Genomic DNA, 19,098 nt, shown 5'->3' with positions numbered 1-19,098 from the left:
AGGTATGAATTTTAGAGCTAATGGTTACAGGACTGTTTTTCCTTATTTTAGTCCATAGTACCACCTCTGAAAGTTGCGTACGCTACAATCTTAGAATCAACAGTATCGGTACACGTATTCCACTATCAGAGGTATCAGACCAGTTTTCGCTTGTAAACTTTCGGCTCGTTCGTTTCCAGTACAAGGACCCTTGCCTCAAATTGATACATTTATCCTTCCCCATCATTCTTGAAAGTCTGTAACATCATCACGGAATCACCCTGTATATATACACTCCTGTAAATTGAAATAAGAACACCGTGAATTCATTGTCCCAGGAAGGGGAAACTTTATTGACACATTTCTGGGGTCAGATACATCACATGATCACACTGACAGAACCACAGGCACATAGACACAGGCAACAGAGCATGCACAATGTCGGCACTAGTACAGTGTATATCCACCTTTCGCAGCAATGCAGGCTGCTATTCTCCCATGGAGACGATCGTAGAGGTGCTGGATGTAGTCCTGTGGAACGGCTTGCCATGCCATTTCCACCTGGCGCCTCAGTTGGACCAGCGTTCGTGCTGGACGTGCAGACCGCGTGAGACGACGCTTCATCCAGTCCCAAACATGCTCAATGGGGGACAGATCCGGAGATCTTGCTGGCCAGGGTAGTTGACTTACACCTTCTAGAGCACGTTGGGTGGCACGGGATACATGCGGACGTGCATTGTCCCGTTGGAACAGCAAGTTCCCTTGCCGGTCTAGGAATGGTAGAACGATGGGTTCGATGACGGTTTGGATCTACCGTGCACTATTCAGTGTCCCCTCGACGATCACCAGTGGTGTACGGCCAGTGTAGGAGATCGCTCCCCACACCATGATGCCGGGTGTTGGCCCTGTGTGCCTCGGTCGTATGCAGTCCTGATTGTGGCGCTCACCTGCACGGCGCCAAACACGCATACGACCATCATTGGCACCAAGGCAGAAGCGACTCTCATCGCTGAAGACGACACGTCTCCATTCGTCCCTCCATTCACGCCTGTCGCGACACCACTGGAGGCGGGCTGCACGATGTTGGGGCGTGAGCGGAAGACGGCCTAACGGTGTGCGGGACCGTAGCCCAGCTTCATGGAGACGGTTGCGAATGGTCCTCGCCGATACCCCAGGAGCAACAGTGTCCCTAATTTGCTGCGAAGTGGCGGTGCGGTCCCCTACGGCACTGCATAGGATCCTACGGTCTTGGCGTGCATCCGTGCGTCGCTGCGGTCCGGTCCCAGGTCGACGGGCACGTGCACCTTCCGCCGACCACTGGCGACAACATCGATGTACTGTGGAGACCTCACGCCCCACGTGTTGATCAATTCGGCGCTACGTCCACCCGGCCTCCCGCATGCCCACTATACGCCCTCGCTCAAAGTCCGTCAACTGCACATACGGTTCACGTCCACGCTGTCGCGGCATGCTACCAGTGTTAAAGACTGCGATGGAGCTCCGTATGCCACGGCAAACTGGCTGACACTGACGGCGGCGGTGCACAAATGCTGCGCAGCTAGCGCCATTCGACGGCCAACACCGCGGTTCCTGGTGTGTGCGCTGTGCCGTGCGTGTGATCATTGCTTGTACAGCCCTCTCGCAGTGTCCGGAGCAAGTATGGTGTGTCTGACACACCGGTGTCAATGTGTTCTTTTTTCCATTTCCAGGAGTGTATAAATTTACTGACGGCGGTGCCTATAACTTTGACACGCTGTAGCGTCGTTGTAAGACGTTTCCGGACATAGGTTCCTGTTCAAAACACTATGTACTCACTTCCCTCTACAACTCCCAGAGGTCTGTAACGGGAATTTCCGAACAACCTGTGGATATACCTTTCCTATGTAGCTGACTGTGGAGTTTCTAGCAGACGACACCCGTGCGCCGAGTCTTACACCTTGCCAGCGACTTGTAACTCACGTAATTGTAAATTTTGTGAAACAGTTTTTCTAACCCATGTCTACAGCTATGTTTATGCTGCAGCTTCGTTGGCAGCACATCACTTTCAGTTAGTTGAATGTTCGGGGATATGTAGCATGAATCTTTCACAACAAGTGTGTTACATTTGGCTTGCGAATACCATGGTCCCTTAGGTATTCCAACTTGAACCCATTGAATCTTTTACTGTGAGATTCCAGCCCTATTGATAGCGTCAGTAAACCCTGGGAACGTATTGTGGATGGTTGTAAATGCATTTGGAACACGCCTAGGATTTTGGAACGTGTACAGGCATCAGCATGGAAATGTGCTGAAGTATGCTTTCACATCAACAGGATCGATATGGAACACTTGCGACGTGTTTGTCCTCAAGAGCGTGTAGGTACGAGTACATGCAGTCTGTTTCCTTGGAGAGCCTGCTATAAGGTGTTCATGTACTCAGTCGCAATACGTCGTATCGCGGAAACCATTAGTTTAAGGACCTGTATTTATTAGGATTATTTATACAATTCTTTTTTTTTTAAGGTCTTACGGGGCCCAACTGCTGAGGTCATCAGTCCCTAAGCTTACACACTACTTAATGTAACTTAAACTAACTTACGCTAAGGACGACACACATACCCATGCCCGAGGGAGAACTCGAACCTCCGACTGGGGGAACCGCGCGGACCGTGACAAGACGCCCTAGACCGTGAGGCTACCCCGCGCGGCTATTTATACAAATAAAACCGTTTCTGCGTCAGTAATTTATTTTGACACTATGCGTTTAGATGATTCACACCATCATCTTCAAGTGGAGAACATGGCTGGTGTTGGTGAAGAGTACAGACGTCTTTTCGCAGTCGCAGACCAAGGGCAGCGTAGGTTATTTTGCGTCTTTTGCTAATGATAAAAATTGTTTCTCTAAAAAATTCACTTTTTAAGTTAAAAAACATGAACTTCTGACAGTAAATTGTACTTAAAGGGGCGGCAGAGTTGTAAAAAGTCTGCATACTGTTTCCTGGTGTACGTCCTCTCCACTGCAAATCACATTGACACTGTCTGTTCAAAGATGTTGTACATGTTACAGATATGTTTGTTTACATTGGATACAGAGATAAAAGATTAAATGGTTTCTACAGAAATATGTTTTTCTTTTTTAAAAATATGAACGGGCTGTGCCAGAATATTCATAATGTACACAAATGAATTATTATATTAGATGGTTACATTCACATTTTTTTATTTTCATTTTTTGTAAATGTGAACCTGCTACAGCATTTGATATAAAAATAATGATTAAATGGTTATGTACATACCAAATATGTTTTCCTTTTGTTTTAAAAAATTTGAATGAGCTGCACTTGAATACAGATGTGTGGGCACCTCAGTTAGCGTACGTATTCTATGTTGAACTTATTGAGGGTTGAATGGGAGTGGTTACATTAATTGCTGTGCATTTGGACTATAAATTATGAGATGTTTTAGGTACTCGTACTTTGTCAAAGCTTTTGAAAAGTTGGTTGAATCTGTTTCACTATTGTCGCTGAGTAGATGTTCCCCATGTTGCTATTGTGTATGTATATTTCTAGATATAGAGACATTATCTGTCCATTGTTCAGTATATGTAGTATTTCAAGGTTGCTTTCTACATTGTCAAATGGGTGGATTGTATCTTTTATAAAGGAAGTTATTGCAGATTTGTGTGATGTGTTGTTTTGGAAGACGTTGACCTTGAATCTAGGGTGGAAGTTACACCCCAGGCATTTACTTCATATGATTTTATATACTGGGTGATCAAAAAGTCAGTATAAAATTGAAAACTGAATAAATCACGGAATAATGTTAATAGAGAGGTACAAATTGACACACAGGCTTGGAATGACATGGGGTTTTATTAGAACCAAAAAAATACAAAGTTCAAAAAATGTCCGACAGATGGCACTTCATCGGATCAGAATAGCAATAATTAGAATAACAAAGTAAGACAAAGCAAAGATATTCTTTACAGGAAATGCTCAATGTGTTCACCATCATTCCTCAACAATAGCTGTAGTCAAGGAATAATGTTGTGAACAGCACTGTAAAGCATGTCTGGAGTTATGGTGAGGCATTGGCGTCGGATGTTGTCTTTCAGCATCCCTAGAGATGTCGCTCGATAACGATACACTTGCGACTTCAGGTAACCCCAAAGCCAATAATTGCACAGACTGAGGTATGGGGACCTGGGAGGCCAAGCATGACGAAAGTGGCGGCTGAGCACACGATTATCACCAAACGACGCGCGCAAGGGATCTTTCACGCGTCTAGCAATACTTTGTGTTTTTTTTTAGGTTCTAATAAAACCCCATGTCATTCCAAGAATGTGTGTCAAATTTTAATCTACATTATTCCATGGTTTATTAAGTTTTCAAATTTATACTGACTTTTTATCACCCAGTATGTTAGAGGAAGAAACTTCATTGGGTTTATGTATGTGGTTTCTTCATTTTAGTATTGTTATAGTATTACGTTTTTCACTACAGTATCGTGACTTCATTAATGTTATTGCAAATAATTTCTACTTATCAACAATCGCAGTCCTAATAATGCCGTCCCTCACGGACGAAATATTCGTTAGGATTATTTGCTTGTTTGATTGTTCTCCACTCGACCCTTTCGTTTGTACCAATAATAGTCAAACGTCGTGAAATACTGTGTATGCACAGTAAATAAAATTTCGCTCGCTACGCTTCCTCGTATTGCAATTTTAACCTCCAACAACGTGTTTGCTACTTAGTGCTACAGCGATTTTCTGCCCCGCCTCTTCTCTCTGCCATTTGCAAGTCACATTTCGCGACAGGTAATCGTCACTCAGCCAGACACTCGTCCAGGTGGACCATGACGTCCGTTTTTGTGAGTCCATTAAGACAGAACAGTGGAGAAGCGATGGGCGCGCCCGATACGTCCATTGGCTCCCAGTCTGCGATGGAGAGGACCGATAGGCGGTCAGGGGCAGGCGGATTCCCCCCCCCCCCCCCCCACCCCTCCCACAGGGAATTCCCCGGCTGTCCTGCCGTTCGTCAACGGGCGGACGCCTTTTTTTTACTACGTGTCGTCTCTAAGTTGCCACTTACCGCGCGTGACGAGCCAGATAAGTGAAAAGGGCCCACCAGGAACTGGTCCCTATTAATGACGTCCCTAAATCCGCACCGGTGGCGTGAGGCCATCAACGGAAGTAAGAAATTACCTAAATATAACAGAAAGTGACATTTATACAAACTTACATTTCGAAGAGACCCCCTTAAATCTTTTAGGTGGCGGTAGGGTTTAAGGCTGTCGTCACACGAGAAGAGTTTCTCGTTGTGAAGCACACGCTAGGCGCAGTTTCCACCGTTGTTCGCGCAAGCTTAGAAACGAGGTGGTGCACCACACGAAACGTGCTCCCCACCATGGTTTACGACCGCGGCGCTTTCCATTAGTAGTAGCAGGGTTGTGCAAAACCGACCGCTTAAAACCGAAACGGGTATTTTAGTGCTGAATAATCGGTATTTTTGGTATTTGTTTGATCCCAGTAATAACAGGTGTTTTTAATGTTTACTCATAACCCAGTAAAAAAAAAACGAAATGTCAATTACCTCTAGCAGAGTGCTAAAATTTTTCGCTTTAAACCTTTTTTAAAAAAGGAGTAATATTTATTCATTAAATTTGTATTTACATGAAATACTGCGTTATTTTGGAAATTGGGAGAAGCGATCAGTGATATTTTAATACTAGCAACAAACACACGCCATCAGAATTGCTACAGCATTGCTCAAACAGTAATGTCCCTGTTACTGTGTTTCGTGGGTCAAGGTAGGCTTCCAATACTTGCTTCATCTGGCCTACATGGTAGTTTAACGCTGTGGTCGACGGACCTCAGTTGTATTGCAGAAGGGCACCAACACTAGTCTGGAAATAAATTTAGCAAATGATGTAGCAATGAAGTACAAAGCTCCATTTGCCTTACATCTACATCTACATGGATACTCTGCAAATCATATTCAAGTGCCTCGCAGAGGGTTCATCGAACAACCGTCACAATTCTCTATTATTCCAATCTCGTATACCGCACGGAAAGAATGAACACCTATATCTTTCCGTACGAGCTCTGACTTCCCTTATTTTATCGTGGTGATCGTTCCTCCCTATGTAGGTTGCTGTCAACAAAATATTTTCACATTCGGAGGAGAAAGTTAGTGATCGGAATTTCGTGAGAAGATTCCGTCGCAACGAAAAACGCCTTTCATTCAATGATTCCCAGCCCACATCCTGTATCATTCCTGTGACACTCTCTCCCATAGTTCGCGTTAATACAAAACGTGCTGCCTCTCTTTGAACTTTTTCGATGTACTCCATCAGTCCTACCTGGTAAGAACCCCACACCGCGCAGCAGTATTCTAATGGCACTCATGTGTATGACCTCACACTTTTCGTTATTTACGGTCAACTGCCACTTTTCGTACCATTCAGATATCTTTTCTAAATCGTTTTGCAGTCTTTTTTTTTTTTATCTTCTGATGACTTTATTAGTCGATAAACGACAGCGTCATCTACAAACAACCGAAGACGGCTGCTCAGATTGTCTCCCAAATCGTTTATGTAGATAAGGAACAGCAAAGGGCCTATAACATTACCTTGGGGAAAGCCGAAATCACTTCTGTTTTACTCGATGACTTTCCGTCAATTACTACGAACTGTGACTTCTCTGACAGGAAATCACAAATGCAGTCGCATAACTGAGACGATATTCCATAAGCACGCAATTTCACTACGAGCCGCTTGTGTGGTACAGTGTCAAAAGCCTTCTGGAAATCCAGAAATACGGAATCGATCTAAAATCCCTTGTCAATTAAAAGATTAAAGATTAGTCTACCATTTTTGTAAAATAACAAAAGAGGAAGGAAATTGTGGGATCAGTCATGAATTAAAAGCTTAACAACAATTAGCAGTATTCAACGAGAATAGAAAATAACTGATCTGTTCCCAGTGTCTACATAATATGTCGTCATCTGCTTGTAGCCCTTCAAACCGGACAAATTAACACGAGAAACAAAGTTCGCCAAGATCAGTTTTCACCCTTTAGCACTAACTATTCGTAATGCCCAAATAATGGTATCACACCCGATTAAAGCAAGATTTTTGAGCACAGTTTCAAAAAATTAGAACCAATAGGAGAATACTAGTGATCCTTTTTAGTATTCAACCGGTTACCACTTTTCGAGAAAAGAAACGAACGTTGGACGGACTAAGCTTTCTTTTATTTGCTTATTTTATTTGATATTTTGATTCTATGTATCTTGAAATTGAGGCGGTCAAAATGTTTCACTCTTTATTCGATTTCTACTTTAATTACAAGGAATAGTAGGAATAAAAAAACCGAAAATCGCTTGTTTCCGAAAGCGGTTTTATCAGTCAGGTTAAACTGGCATGAAAAAAAAGACGATATAATTTGAAAACGGTTGTTCAGTAATAACCGCCATCTCTAAGCAGTTGTTAGCTATATCGCGAATCATACAATTTCCTGCGTTAACTCTATTGAAACGCACGTTTCATCCCTTGTCCATACGCTCGTCATGTTATTCTTTTTTCCACAGTAAACACAAATAAAATCTTCAAAACTCATGAACATGGATAAAAGAAAAATTCTGAGACCAGTCTGTACGACATCATACATATTTGTGTACACGATATTCATAAAGGAAGTATTTATCCCACAATCCGTAAACCTTTTCGGTGAATAAATAAGCACTGAATTCCAAATGAATCTATGGAACAGAATTCCTCGCATTTTTGGGAAATTCGTTTGTTTAGCACCATTAGGACGTTGCTTTGGCCACGCGGACTGCAATAGGAAAATAGATCATATTGATGGTGCGAAAACTGATAATTGACTCTAAATAATGAAAAGTACGAAGTCATCCACATGGGTACTAAATGAAATTTGCTAAGTTTCGGTTAGACGATAAGTTACACAAATCTAAAGGCTATAAATTCAACTAAATACCTAGGGATTACAGTTAAAAATAACTTCGTAACGATCACACATATACTGTTGCGGGGAAACGAAACCAACGACTGTGACTTATTGGGTGAACACTTAGAAAGTGCTACACCTCTACTAAAGAGACTGTTTAGGCCTCACTTGCCCGCCATCTTCTGGAGTACTGCTGTGCGGTATGGGATCTGCACTAGATAGGACTGTCTGAGGACATCGAAAAAGTTCAAAGAAGGACAGCTCGTTTTATATTACACCAAAATAGGGGAGAGAGTGCTACGGACATGCTAGGTATTTTAGGGTGCCAATCACTAAACCAAAGGAACGTTTTTCGTTGCGACGTGAAATTTCAGTCACCAACTTTTTCTTCCGATTACGAAAATATTCTTTTGGCATCCACCTACGAAGGGAGAAATGATCATCATGACAGGAGAAATCAGAGCTCTCACGGAAAGATTTGGGTGCTCGTTTTTCAGCGCACCTTTTGAGAGTGGAAGAGTGTAGAAATAGCTTGTAGAAGGTTCGGTGAAATCTCCCCCAGGCACTTAACTGTGAACTGCAGAGTGATCATGTACACGTAGATGTAGATTTAGGTATGTCCATATGCAGTTTTTTTGCTTCAAATGTTCGTTCCACTCATATCCGCTAGTACTGACCATTTCTTCTGGGACACCTTGTATATTTTAAACAGTGAATGTCCAGAAACACTCCGCCGTGGTACTCCCAAAATTGCTTTTGAAGCTGCCGGTTTTCACCCGTTGGTAATAATGTGCTGAGTTCTGTGTGCAAGCAAGTCCTGAATCCAGGAACAAACCTGATCCGATACTCGGTATGATCGTATTTTGTTCGACAAGCAACGGTGCAGACGTGTTTAGAAAAAAATGGCTCTGAGCACTATGGGACTTAACGAGCTGTGGTCATCAGTCCCCTAGAACTTAGAACTACATAAACCTAACTAGCCTAAGGACATCACACACATCCATGCCCGAGGCAGGATTCGAACCTGCGACCGTAGCAGTCGCGCGGTTCCAGACTGAGCGCCTAGAACCGCTAGACCACCGCGGCCGGCAGACGTGTTTAGAAAATCAGGAAACTTGGCATCAACCTAGGCGCCCTTCTCTATGGAGCTCTGCATTTCAATGAGGATCAAAGAGAGCTTTCTTTCGCAATATCTCTGTTTACAGAAACCAAGATGTTTTTCGTAGAGGAAATTTACGTTCCCATAAAACGTCACAAAGTGTGAATTGTGGCCCTCGAGGAAGACTGAATGTGGCGCGTACGTCACAGCACATGACACTGTAGGTCTTACGAGTGCCAGTAGCTGTCTCCGGCGAAGGGTGGGAGGGGAAGGAGGGAAGGGGGGAAGGGGGAAGGGGGGAAGGGGGGAAGGGGGGAAGGGGGGAAGGGGGAAAGGGGAGAAGGGGTGAAGAGGGAAGGGGGGAAGGGGGGAAGGGTGGAAAGGGGGAAGGGGGGAAGGGGGGAAGGGGGGAAGGGGAGAAGGGGCGAAGGGGGGGAGGGTCGAGTGACTGTTCAGACGAGTTTAGTAATTCTTAAATGCGTGTATAAATGCACGCAAGTTCTCGAGTGCACGCGTTAAAATTAAGACCTTGAGTGGGTACCTTTTCAATTAATCATTGATATCCCGTGGACCCTACACGGAGCCGACCTTTCACGAAGTCTTCAAATGGTTCAAATGGCTCTAAGCACTATGGGACTTAACATCTGAGGTCATCAGTCCTCTAGACTTAGAACTACTTAATCCTAACTAACCTAAGGACAACACACACATCCATGCCCGAGGCAGGATTCGACCCTGTGACAGTAGTGGTCGCGCGGTTCCAGACTGAAGCGCCTAGAACCGCTCCGCCACACCGGCCGGCTTCACGAACTGTGTGTTGCAGGGCCCGCATAGCTCGTTGGCCCCATGTGTGGACGTAAAATATCTTCCATACATTTACTAAGGCCTACCGACAGCGATATAAGTATATAATTATTTCCATTTGTCCGACTACCCTTCTTCAAAATGGGAATGGCCCGAGCTTTTTTGTGATTGTTAGGTGACCTACTGCTAGAAGCGGAGCAAGTTCTTTCGCATAATCTCTCTATGTTACAGGTATCTCATAAGCACCAGATGTCTTTCAACGGCTGAGAGACAGTAGCTACCTTTCTGTTACGCATTCACTTATCTCATATCTGTAATTCCAGCATTCGTGTAATTACTGAAAAGAGCAACCATTTTTTGATCTTCCACGGTGAAACAATTTCGGAAGACCAAATTCTATATTTCGGCCTTCTCTCTGTCACTTGTCAATTAATGATAGCGACGCACTTACTACTTTACGTACGACCAGGACATCTTAGGATTTTTAGTCAGATAGGTAGGCAAGATATTACTTTCGAATTCATTCAACACTTCTCGATTGCTTTCTTTACGTTCATTTTCACTTCATTCAGCATTTGGTGGCCACTGGCTTTGGCTTCCAAATGTTCAAATGTGTGTGACTTCCTAAGGGACCAAACTGCTGAGGTCATCGGACGCTAGACTTACACTAATTAACACACTAATTAAACTAACTTATGCGAAGAACAACACACACACCCATGCCCGAGGGAGGACTCGAACCTCCGGCGGGAGGGACCATGCAATCCGTGACATGGCGCCTCAAACCGCGTGGCCACTCCTCGCGGCCTTTGGCTTCCTTTAAATCTGTGAAGAAGTTGTTTTTAAATTCCTGGAAACTTTATAACACGGCAGTTCAACCAAAGTGAGTCTTTCCCGTCCAACACAAACTTGCGCGACACGTAATGGTCTAATGTTCTTGAATTTCGTCCATTTTTGCTACACATCTTCCTTCTCAGAGCTGAGCATTTGAAGCTGACTTCTCAGATACTCTGCAATTTGTTTTCTATCACTCTTGGTACGCAATTTTTTTTCTTCCATTCCCAAGATTCTTTGTAACATGTGCAGTCATTGATGTTATCACAGCCTTATGATGGCTAATGCCCTTCTCTTCGTTAACCGATTAGAAAACTTTGGGTCTCTTAGTTATACTAAGAGTCTAAAACATAGCCCCCACTGGTTGGTTCTCTATCTGCACGCAGCAATTTTCAGACATACAGAACCATCCCACAAAGAACTCTGTCTGTGGCATCAGTTTTAATCGTATGGCTCTCTCACTTTATAGCTGACAAATTGATGTCTTTTCCTATTACTGTTGCGCGATTAGGAAATTTACTCGCGCCATCTCCAAGTTTTCTCTGAAGCGCTCCGCCACTACGGCTCTGAGGCAGGTGGTCTATAAAAGTGTGCAATTGCACCGTGTTTTAGCCACCTTTGATAATTACCTTAACTCAGATGATTTCACGTAGCCTCCGAAGATCTAATACATCGAGCATCTTGCTTGTACCTACACTGATGAGCCAAAACAGATTGACCACTGCCTCCCGGTGGTGTTGCCGGCACTTGATGCAGTGAGGAAAGAATAAAGAATGTAAGCGGAACAGAGGCGAGTAGACAGTCGTTATAGCGATTATACACTAATATAAGAGGTTTTGACAAAGGGCACATTGTTTTGGCGCTGCGGCTGGAAACGAGAATCTCTGAAAAGGCGAACATGGTTGCCTGCTGGCGTACTGCTGTTGTGAGTATCTATGGAAAGTGGCTGAAGGCTTGTGGAATAACGCGTAGGCCGTATAGTATTGGACGACCACATTTGATCAGGAAAATGTAGAGGTCGAAGGCTCCCCCCACTGTGTAATTCGAAACAAATAGCGATCTGTGGCAGATCTTACGACAGAGTACAATACTGGTCCAGGCACTTGTGTTTTGGAGCACACCGTCAGAAGGCCATTCTTGAACATAGAGTTCCACGTCACACAACCTCTACGTGTTCCTGTGCTGACCCAACGACATCGTCAGTTTTGATGGCAATGGGCACACCGCCACTGACTTTTCACCGTGGATCAATACGAACGTGTAGCCTATCGAATGAACCGCATTTCATGCTACACCAGGTCGATGGTTGGGTCCTCACACGCCGCCATGCAGGGGAATAGCTGCACGACTCACGCACCGCCCCACACATGCAGGCTGGTGAGCCTATTCAGGCTGTTTTAGTTCTATTTCTATACCATGTCCTCGTAGACATATTACAGAATCAGGTTTACCTTCTGAAGAAGGCTCAATTACTTGGGCTGAAACCTAGGTAAAGGTTGGTCTCATTACCACAATCGGGGTTGATATTGTCTTATATATTACATTGAGTTGTATTTCCGTGGGATCTGTTGTGGTAATCGAAGGCATCATGTCAGCAGAGAAATACGTGAACTATATTCCGAACCACCAGCATCGCTTCATGCTTGAAGTCTCCCCCAACAGCGATGACATCTTCTAGTAGGTTAGCTGTCCGTATTGGAAGGTCAGAATCGTGCGACAGTGGTTTGAGGGCTATTATAGTGAATTCACGTTGATGTCTTGGCCAGCAAATGACTGATCTGTACCCACTAGAATACATATCGGGCGGCAGCTGCGTACCCGTAAACCACCATCCCGAAATTTGCGGGTATTGCTTGATCTGTGGGTAGACGTCTGGAGCCACACACATCTGGAATCCTGTCAAGGACTTATAGCATCCATGCTAAGCAGAATCTCTGTTGTGCCGTGTTTGGAAAGTGGAACAACACGCCATTAAACAGAAGGTCATCGATGTATGCATAACATTAGATCTTTCTCTCCACTTGCTTCTCCTTTTCAGCCACTGACTATGGAACGAACAACCCAGTAACCTGCTTCTTAGCCCAGACCGCTCAGAAGAAAATATATTGCTGTTAACATTAGCGTAGCCTCGTTCTCACCGTGTCCCATCTGTCTCCCTTCTGACCAATAACAAACCAGAGTTCAGGACCAACTTTCTCTTCCCTTCCCCACCTCGACTTTGTTTCAAAACCGTGCAGTTGTTCACAACACTTTCGCCACACATCAGTATTCTTATTTCCCTATCTGCTGGTTTTACGCGGCATATGAAACATTAGTGACCCTCTCCTGTTCAATTTGTGAATGGTTCGAGGAAAAATGACTCATCACGTCCACGTGCCTCTCCTGGCGTTCCTAGAGAACTGCGTCGCAGGCAGAAGAATGCTTTTAGAGGTTATCTCTAACACGTTAGCGCCAAGGCGTGCTTCTTTTCAGCAGTCGTGTTGGAGAGAAATTCCGACTCCATTCCGGCGGTCTGCTATCTGGGCCGGACTTCCGTACTACTGATGTCACGTCTCTCTGAATTGGTAATATCTCCCTTTTCCGTTTACACCGGAGGAAACCATTCAAGACCGCGATGAACGAGAGTTTTGCAGACGGCGCCACCTCCCTGCAAGTCAGATTTAACATTCTCAGCTGTGTACGGGGTTCATTCCACTTCTCGCAATCACAGCAGCAGGGACAGGGGTGGCGCAGTGGTTAGCACACTACACTCGCATTCGGGAAGACGATGGTTCAAATCCGCGTCCGGCCATCCTGATTTAGGTTTTCCGTGGTTTCCTTAAATCGCTCCAGGCAAATGCTGGGATGGTTCATTTGAAAGGGTACGGCCGACTTCCTTCCCCATCCTTCCCTAATCCGATGGGACCGATGATCTGGCTGTTTGGTCCCCTCCCACGAATCAACCAACCAATCACAGCAGCTGTAAGACTAATGTCAGTGGACCTAGGTGCACAAATGTGATATTGTAGGGGAGACTGTCGCTTGTTGTTCCAGTTCGAGCCCAGTCTTTTGTTGCTTTTTCCTGTATTTCAGCGAACTGTATTTCAATACCGCATGCGCATAATGTCTAGGATTATTTCGGTTCTTTTGTCCACGTTAGGATACCAGTCATTGCCATCCCATCATTATTGTCATCATCATGATCATCGTAATTGGGTATTTGATGTCGATTGATGGATTATGGCGCCTCTAAAATTTTCAGTAATACGGTCCATGTCGGTACTTTATGTTTCGTAAAGTCAACAATTTGGCTAACGGAACACAGGGCGTACTGGACAGGAACGGAAGTAACATTTGGCATGCTACAGGGAAGCGTAATAACACCTCTTATCAGTATACGTAACAATTTATCAGACAGGATCAGCCGCGCAGTTAGAATGTTTGGTAGGATGAATGCAAGTGCTTCTGGTATTTTGTGGTGAGACCCTATGGGACCAAACTGCTGAGGTTATCGGTTCCCAAGCTTAGACACTACTTAATCTAACTGAAACTAATTTACGCTAAGGATAATACACACACTCATGCCCAAGGGAGGACTCGAACCTCCGACAGGGGGAGCCGCGTGAACCGTGACATGACGCCCCAGATCGCGCTGCTACCCTACGTGCTTCTGGTCATGTTGGTGAACTAGTTAGTAAGATTATTGAGGGACTTAGTGAGTCATTAAAAAGTGAAACGACTCCCCTCTTGCTAAATGTTAGTATTTTAGTTGTAATCCGCGCGGTATTTTAAATTAGATTAAGTGGTGCGTAAGCCTAGGAACCGATGACCTCAGCAGTATGGTCCCATAGTACTTACCACAAATTTCCAATTTTAGTTGTAAGTAAAATTGAAAGCAGGTGTCCCCAAGTAGTGCTAACATGTTATCCACGGATTTGGACTTTTGAATGATTTGTTTCATCCAGATGATGTAATTCAATAAAACTATACAAACGCTTCTGCAATAAGTGACAAAGAACAAAAATGACCAGTTTTTGAAGTGTTAAAACGGTGTGATACTGTTGTTGGGTACCCTGTTTTTAATGATATTCTGCTAACTCAATCTGAAAAAAAGATTCCGGTCATCAGTTTGAAATAATTCAGTTACTGCAGGCATTGAAATTAAGGCACATGAACTTTTCAAATGCTGTCTTAAAGTCCATATTGGGTCTCGGTTCATCCATTGAAACAAAGAGATTTTATTCGAAGTGTAATTTCGTTGTCAACGACCGAAGATGACTTATGAAAGAGAGCTCCATTGTAACATGTGCTACGTTATCTTTTATGAAGTAAAGGATAGGTAGGATGGCCCAATTATAATGCAGTGTAAGACTTATGAAATCATAAGCAGGAATATAACAAAATAATATTCGATGTTTGTTAGTATCTTGTACATTTGCCATCCAAGTACATAATTCAGAAGTGCACTAATGAAACTGTTAATGATTAATTTCAGAATTTCATTAAAGCGAAATTAAAGCGACACGGCAATATGTTGTTGTTATTGTTGTTGTGGTCTTCAGTCCAGAGACTGGTTTGATGCAGCTCTCCATGCTACTCTATCCTGTGCAAGCTTCTTCATCTCCCAGTACCTACTGCAACCTATATTCTTCTGAATCTGTTTAGTGTATTCATCTCTTGGTCTCCCGCTACTACTTTTACCCTCCACGCTGCCCTCCAATACTAAATTTGTGATCCCCTGATGCCTCAGAACATGTCCTACCAAGTTATCCGTTCTTCTAGTCAAGTTGTGCCACAAATTTCTCCTCTCCCCAATTCTATTCAATACCCACTTATTAGTTATGTGATCTACCAATCTAATCTTCAGCATTCTTCTGTAGCACCACATTACGAAAGATTCTATTCTCTTCTTGTCAAAACTATTTATCATCCATATTTCACTTCCAGACATAGCTACACTCCAGACAAATACTTTCAGAAACGACGTCCTGACAATTAAAGCTATACTCGATGTTAACAAATTTCTCCTCTTCAGAAACGCTTTCCTTGCCATTGACAGTCTGCATTTTATATCCTCTCTACTTCGACCATCATCAGTTATTTTGCTCCCCAAATAGAAAAACTCATTTACTACTTTAAGCGTCTCATTTCCTAATCTAATGCCCTCAGCATCACCCGACTTAATTCGACTACATTCCATTATCCTCACTTTGCTTTTGTTGCTGTTCATCTTATATCCTCCTTTCAAGACACTGTCCATTCCGTTCAGCTGCCCTTCCAGGTCCTTTGCTGTCTCTGACAGAATTACAATGTCATCGGCTAACCCCAAAGTTTTTATTTCTTCTCCGTGGATTTTAATTCCTACTCCGAATTTTTCTTTTGTTTCCTTTACTGCTTGCTCACTGCAGTATGTATGTCGCGAGATAATGCGGAAGTTAGTATCCTTCTCGCGAAATCGTACAAAAATTCATCAAAAAAGATAAAAAACATGCGTCTCTACCTAAAACTGCTGGTGTCAAGGAATAAGTCAGTTAGTAGTTGATGGTTGCAGACACAACATCGCTATTGCAGTATTTTACGGAAGCTAGTTCAAAGAAGTTAGCCACTGACGGGATCGTGTATACGTTCTGTGTTCAGCCCTTCAGCATCAGCTAAGGCCTGCAGACGGACTACTTGAGTCACGGAAACCGGCTGCATATATTGTAAAATAATATCAAAACGATGGCTGCAGGTGTTTCGTTTTACTACGTGAATAACTTTCTAAGTTCAGGGTACAATGGTGGCGCAGACACACCTTTCATTGCACTGTGTTGAACACGGGTCTAGGCAGCGGACGACTGCTACGTGTTCCCCTTCTAACCCAACGGCATCGTCACTTAAAACTGCATTGTGTTCGAAGTCGACCAGATTCAACTGCAGAGACGTGACGTCTGGTCGGATAAATGATGTTCATTGTTACATCAGGTAGATGGTTATCGCCATCATTCACGCGAACGGCTGCGGAGAACATGTGTCGCGCCACACAAGCAGCCTGGTGGGGGGCAATATTACTCTACGGGAGACAATCACCTGGGCTTCCCTTGGGCCTCTGGTAGTAATCGAAATCGCCATGACTACGTCAACATCATTCCGGATCATCTGCATTCTACATGCTTGAGCCTTCCCCCTACGCCAATGACATCTTCCAACAGGATAACAGCCTCTCTCACAGGGTGAAAATCGTGCTACGCTGGTTTGTGGACGATGATAACAAACTCACATCGAGGTATTAACCACTAAATTCACTTCATCTGAGCCAGATGGAGGATATGCAGCACACTATCTGGTGCCAGCTCACCGTCCACAAGCCACCTGCCCGTAAGTTACCGGAACTGCTTAGCTGGTGCCACACACCTCCGAAAACCTACGACGCGTTGAAGAGACAGGGAAATCGAGAGGGATTTACGTGTTTTTGATAAATCCCTTCTCTCTAAAATTTCCTTCCTTCGTGCCTCCTCTGTGTTACAACAGATCTCATTTGTACTAAGATTGCAGTACAAGCGACATGCCTATTTGCTTCTACCGTCCTGAGTAGAATCCTTAAGTTCTGAGTAATGTCAACCAGCTCAGAGTCTTCTGTAGTTGTTGCCCCTGCGCAGAAAACAGCACCTCGGTCGTGAATCCGCTTTCTTTAGACCGAAATAAACTGTCAGCGAGGAACTAGTATTGTATAGATAATTAAATTTTGAATTGGTTCAAAATGGTTCAAACGGCTCTGAGCACTATGGGTCTTAACATCTGAGGTCATCAGTCCCCTAGAACTTAGAACTACTTAAGCCTAACTAACCTAAGGACATCACACAACACCCAGTCATCACGAGGCAGAGAAAATCCCTGACCCCGCCGGGAATCGAACCCGGGAACCCGGGCGTGGGAACCGACAACGCTACCGCACGACCACGAGCTGCGGACTTGAATTGGTTGCTTTAAACGGGACGCCACTCGCTTTTAGTTAGCAGAATACGAGAAACTGAACAATTATAGCCCACTTTATGAAGCCGAATAAACAAAAGAATGAACTACGTGTTTGTGTAATTAGTATCAAACTAGTTCTCAGTTACCTGTCCAAAAACAAGAGATCGATAGTTAACTTCTAAACCAATCCGGCAGCGGCAGACAACACGTCTGTCCTCCGCGACTAGCAGTCGATCTCTTGTACATTGAAGCGCCAAAGAAATTGGTACAGGCATGCGTATTCAAACAGAGAGATGCGTAAATGGGTAAAATACGGCGCAGCGGTCTGCAACGCTAATATAAGACAAAAAGTGTCTGGCGCAGTTATTAGATCGGTTACTGCTGCTACAATGACAGGTTATCAAGATTTAAGTGAGTTTGAACGTGGTGCCATAGTCGGAACACGATCGATGGGACACAGCATCTCCGAGGTAGTGATGAAGTTGCGACATTCCTGTACGACCATTTCACGAGTCATCATCATTTTCTTTGGGCCTTTGTTCCACTTCAACGTGGGATTGGGCTTGTTACTATGGATTTTACATTGTTAATGTCAGAGGGTGCCCGGATTCAGTTTCTCTCGCCACCCCAGACCCCCAGGACTGTCTGCATCGAGTGTAAGCCACGAAATAGTGCGACCCCTTTCATATGTCTGCTAATCGTGAAACTGAGGTGGAACATGGGGAACAGCCCGATTTTCACCTAGTGGGACGAGGAAAACCGCCTAAAAACCACAGCCAGGCTGGCCAGCATACTGGCCCTCGTCGTTAATCCGCCGGGCGGATTCGACCTGGGGCTGGCGCGCCTGCCCGAGGCCAGGAAGCAGCGCGTTAGCACCCTTGGCTAACCTGGCGGGTACAGGTACGACCATTTCACGAGTGTACCGCGAATATCAGGAAACCGGTAAAACGTCACGTGTCCGGCGTAGATGCGGCCGGAAAAAGATCCTACAAGATCGGGACCGAAGACGACTGAAGACAATAGTTCAATGTGCCAGAAGTGCAACTCTCCCGCCAAATTGCTGCAGATGTCAATGCTGGGCCATCATCAACAAGTGTCAGCGTGCGAACCATTCAATGAAACATCATCGATATAGGCTTTCGGAGCCAAAGGCTCACTCGTGTACCCTTGATGACGGCACAAGGCTTTACGCCACGCCTGGGCCCAGCAACAGCGACATTGGACTGTTGATGGTTGCAAACATGCAGCTTGACGGACGAGTCTCTTTTCAGATTGTATCGACCGGATGGACGTGTACGGGTATCCATGGACCCTGGCGTATCGGCAAGGGACTGCTCAAGTTGGTGGAGGCACTGTAATGGTGTGGGGCGTCTGCAGTTGGAGTGATATGAGACCTCTGATAGTCTAGATACGCCTCTGACAGGTGATACGTACGTAAGCTTCCTGTGTGATCTCCTGCACCCATTCATGTCCAATGTGCACTCCGACGGACTTAGAC

This window comes from Schistocerca americana, chromosome 6 (assembly GCF_021461395.2).
Source record: "Schistocerca americana isolate TAMUIC-IGC-003095 chromosome 6, iqSchAmer2.1, whole genome shotgun sequence".
Classification (NCBI taxonomy): Eukaryota; Metazoa; Arthropoda; class Insecta; order Orthoptera; family Acrididae; genus Schistocerca; species Schistocerca americana.
This window is presented reverse-complemented; position numbering follows the sequence as displayed.